The 5,101-nt window shown below is 40.2% G+C and overlaps 1 protein-coding gene across 4 annotated transcripts in view; it reads right to left on the bottom strand.

The window, feature by feature from the left end:
* NR6A1 (nuclear receptor subfamily 6 group A member 1) overlaps positions 1 to 5,101 on the bottom strand; it is a 213,379-nt gene that overhangs the window by 90,505 nt on the left and 117,773 nt on the right. The window lies entirely within an intron of this gene.

Raw genomic sequence — 5,101 nt, 5'->3', positions numbered from 1 at the left:
ACTCCTTCATCTTGATTGTAAAAAAAATCCACTTATAACCATGACTTCAGAATAACTCTGTAAGAAGGTATCATTACCCCACTTTATCAGTGAACAAATTGAGGCTCAGAATGGTAGTCAAATGCTTAAGTGGGCAGAGCTAGGATCTGACTCTAAGTTTTGAGTATTTTTTCCTTTCTCAAGGCAATTTCCCAAAGCTACCAAGGTCTTGTCTATTAGGCCTCTCACTTTCTTGAGGTGTCTTGCTTCTAAGGACAATGTCAGATAAACACTACTGTAGCTGTAGTGTCTTAGACATTCCAATCTAAAGAACAACAAAGTCATGCCCGCCAAGTTCTAAATCATTTAGCGTGGTTTTTCTAGGTAATGTAGTCATTGGCACAGGTAAGATTAACCTCCAATGATACTGATTTTTTTTTCCTCCAAAATTTTGGGCAACTTGATCTCATTAATCATTTGTGAAATTGTAAACATTTTGTGAACTAAAAGCAAGAACCTTTTCCAGATGAACATTTGAGATGCTAAAGTAGTATGCCATGTTTTCTAAATTTTTTCATTCGTGTAATCAAAAGTAACAGAATCTTCAAAATGACAGTTCTAAATCAAAATGAATATTTATAAACACATAGCTATATGTGAATTCTATCTTATGGTTTTTTATTCTATTTTAGGTACAAATACCTACATAAAATCCCCAATTACATTTTGAATTATTATACTTTTCTGAATTTAGCCATTCCAGTTCTACCAATCAGCTGCTTCTTAAAACTAGTACAGGCTGCCCACTGAAGGGGAAAGCACACGGATTCTGAGATCAGACAGACCTGGGTTCCAATTCTTGCTCTACTATTTCATACTTTTGACAAGTTACTCAATTGCTTGGAGTCTCACAGCTTTCTCGTACAAAACAGGGATACCATCCCTTAACCTTTAATGGTTATTGTAACATAAAATAAATGAACTACTATATCAGGCAAGCTCAGTTCCTGGGATACAGATGGTGTTCAATAAATGCCAATAGGTGCTTAATGAATGCTGTTATAAATTATTTTTAAAACCCTATAAGGAATATGTCTATTGTTCCTCCTATGACCCAGAGAAAGGGAAATGAAGATTAGTGATATGACATAAAGTAAAAACTTATTTCCACTTCTAGTATTTCTAGCATTTCAGCATTTATTTCTCCCGAATTTGTTAGAATACAGTTGTAATTGGAAGTGGACTTTAAGATGAAATATTTGGATAAAGGGGTCCACATTAGTTGATTAAATTCAAAAATTTAAATATAGCGTGTACTAAATAGTCTCCAAATTGCTACAAAGCAAAACCATTTTCTACACAGCTTGCATTTCTGCAGCATAGCTTTGAAAGAAAAGAAACCACTCTGTAATCCCACAGATTATGTCTAAAAATAGGATGATAGGCCAGCTGTCAGATGCATACGTTGTAGGGAAAATGGAGCCAAGAATCTCTCCCCAAAAATCACTGCAACTCTTCTTGCATTTGCTCCCATAAGGACGAAAAATTGAAATCTATTCAATTCTAGCAGCTACTACTTTCTTTTTGGACTAGGACAAAGGTTTGGAATTCTGAAGATTTATGAGGCCTCTTGTGAAATCTCTCCAAATTTGCAAAGTGCTGCTCATAACAGGCTTATAACAGAAGTGTCATGCGTGATCTGGAATTACTGCCTCAACACAAGCTCATTTTTAAGAAACTTTTGCTTTTTTGTGAACGCTTCCTGCCAGAGTCATTTAACCTTAAAAAAAAAAAAAAAAAAGATGTAATGATTGGGACTGGGTTAACTTGCTGGATAGTCTTAGGTACATTAAGCCCTTTGTGGGCCTCAGTTTTCTCATCTGCTTAATGAGAAAGTTGTGGGAACATTTGTGCAAGGCTATCTTTCAGCTATGATGCTCTAGGGATTTTCTGAGCCTCAAAATTTCCAGACAAGATGAACAGAAGAGAAAACAAATACCCTTTTGGAGCTAACCTGTGTTAAGGTGCTTCAGTCCAAGAGCTCAGCAACCCTAAAAAGGTGAACAGAAGAAATTTCAATATCTTTTCTGCTGACTGCTAAAGAAGCATAGGGCCAGGACTTCCCTGGTGGTTAAGACTCCGCACTCCCAATGCAGGGGGCCTGGGTTCGATCCCTGGTCAGGGAACTAGATCCCACATGCTGCAACGAAGATCCCGCGTGCCGCAACTAAGACCTGGAGCAGCTAGCTAGCTAGCTAGCTAAGTATTAAGTAAGTAAATAAATAAATAAATATTTAAAAAAGAAAGAAAGAAAGAAGCATAGGGCCAATTATTGTGGGTAAGGGTGGGAAGTGTCCTGGTGAGAAGAAAGGAAAGTGCTATCTATCTGAAAAAAGTGGGCACACGTCAAGGAAATACATACAGCCTGTGTACTATGTAGCCCACAAATACATTCATCCTACTATTACACAACTGACACTTTTCTAGGTGCTAGAGACAGAATGTGAGCTAGACACTCATTCCTGTCAAGAGTCTCACCAGCATCTCAAGGCAGGCACAGATCGTACCCAGGTCAATTTCAAACCCTGACCCTCAACAGTCAAATGGAAAGACTATAAAAAGGTTCAGCCTCACATCTGGTACACTTAATACATGCTGGCTATACCTGGAGAATAACCTACCTTACACCAATGCCTTTAAAAGTTGGCAGTTTCAAAGAAAAATAATTGCATATTGAGTTTGAGAGAGGAGATTTTAGGTGAGATATTGAGGATCAAAATACTATGTCAACTTTGTGACCACCTAGAGGGGTGGGATAGGGAGGGTGGGAGGGAGATGCAAGAGGGAGGAGGTATGGGGATATATGTATATGTATAGCTGATTCACTTTGTTATAATACAGCAGAAACTAACACACCATTGTAAAGCAATTATACTCCAATAAAGATGTTAAAAAAAAAATACTATGTCAGCCATTTATAGTACTCATTTCTTGTTTTTGTTTTTTGTGTTTTTCAGGGAATAGTGGTATCATTATTCAAAAACCAACAGCAGAAAATGCAAGAGAAAGAAGACCTAGTGTCAGAGGTGTCTACTCTGCACTGTAGCTCAGAACCTAAAAGATTTCCTTGTAAAGCAGGGGTCCCCAACCCCCGGGCCACCAAGGACTCCTACAGGCCTGCAGCATGTTAGGAACCGGGTCGCACAGCAGGAGGTGAGCGGCGGGGCGAGCAAGCGAAGCTTCATCTGCCGCTGCCCATCGCTCGCATTACCACCTGAACCATCCCCATCCCCACCTCCCCCAATCCCCCCCAGGTCTGTGGGAAAACTGTCTTCCACAAAACCGGTCCCTTGTGCCAAAAAGGCTGGGGACTGCTGTTGTAAAGGACAAGGGTTTGGCTACTACCTAACAATGTCACCATGAGGAAACTAAATCTGATGTGAGATGTTTCTCCCACAAGATTATAGGCTTATTTCTTCCTAAACCTCAGACACACTATATATTGTTGAGACAATCCAAGGACTTGAGGAGTTCATGAGGATTCAATCATTCATTCAACAAATGTTTACTGGGTGCTTACAATCCTCGTGATGGGGATCAGAGCAAACAAGACCGGCATGGTCACTGCCCTTACAGACTAGAAGAAGGGACAAACATTAAGCAGTTATATAAAGAAATATTTAATTATAATTGTGATAAGTGTAATAACTGTCATAAGTACAGAAGGTATGAGTAACAATGACAGGACCAAACTTGGCCTAGGAGAAGTGGAATAACATTCAAGCAATGGAATATGAGGAGAATGGGCAGAAAGCAAACTATCCACAGAAAAAACACATGATTTCTTTATAAAAAATGGTCTAGCCTTTTCTGCTCCCAAAGTCTCAGACATATGTCTCTCCTCAGTGCTCTTAGCACCCGTACTTCTCGGCACTACTGAGCTGACAACCAGTTTTATGAATCTGTCTCCCTTACTAAACTGCAAACTCTCCAGAATGGGGACCTTATCCAACCTATTTCTGTGCCCCTAATACCTAGCATTGGGCTAGATACTCAGTATGCCCTCAGAAAATGGTAATTATTATTACTGTGATTACTGCCCTTCAATGACCAGTAGATCATTACACAAATTATACAGCTTTGTTCTGTTAATTGAGACCTCTGTCCCACTTCATAGAGAGACACCAACAAGTGAGTCCCAGGAATAGATCACCTACCACTGATCCCAACACATGCCACTGCTCTCAGCTCCTTTGCAGTGGTGACTTTTGCTTGTTTACATGGATGATTCAGAGCTATCTTTTCCACTGTTCTGTGGTGACTTCCAATGCAAGACTATCAGCCAAGAACAGAAATGCCTTAAAAGGTAGTGATATGAAGATCACAAGTTAGGAAAGGGAGAGGGGGTGAAGAGAATTAGGACACAGCTGTAGTGTTCTGTAGGCTAAAACATAGACTCAATGTGTCACAGAAAATTAAATCAGAGGCTGAATATTATTCCCGGTCTCCTGAATAAAGTTAAGCAAGGGCCCTGGTACTCTGTCACTGGCTACACTGTAGCCATGCTAGGTCCTCAATGACATCCAGTTCTACACCCTAGGATCATTCTGAATTGGGGAGGCAAGGTCATTGCTCCTCCAGGCTAAATTCTACAAAGCTCCATTTGCCCCAGACAGAAAAAAGAGGATGTCAACTGCTAAATCCATTTTGATAGCTAGAGGAGGATTAAAGAAGCTGCACACATGGTGATGTCCGAATCTGAGCAATGAGATTAACCTCCATGTGGACTGCCTATATCTCATAGAGGTTTAAAACAAACAGATCTGCCACCACATTTTTCACATCTAGAATTCAAACTGAAAGGGAAACCCCAAGTGAGATATAGTAATGTACTCTGCTGCCCCAGAATTCTAGGGAGACACTAAGACAGGGTCACCGTCCTCTAGAAAGTATGGGGGAGAAAGACCAGGAAATTATCTACAGTGCCCAAGAAAAGCACAAACAAGGTGCTAAGTGGGAACTCACAGGCAGGAGTGATAAATCTATGTGGAGTGGGGATAGATCTGATGGAAACTTCACAGTCAGAAGTGGCATTAGAGCTCAGTTTTGAAGGAGTAGGCTC

The sequence above is a fragment of the Balaenoptera physalus genome, assembly GCF_965194825.1.
Source record: "Balaenoptera physalus genome assembly, chromosome: 7".
In the NCBI taxonomy this organism is placed as follows: domain Eukaryota; kingdom Metazoa; phylum Chordata; class Mammalia; order Artiodactyla; family Balaenopteridae; genus Balaenoptera; species Balaenoptera physalus.
This window is presented reverse-complemented; position numbering and strand designations above follow the sequence as displayed.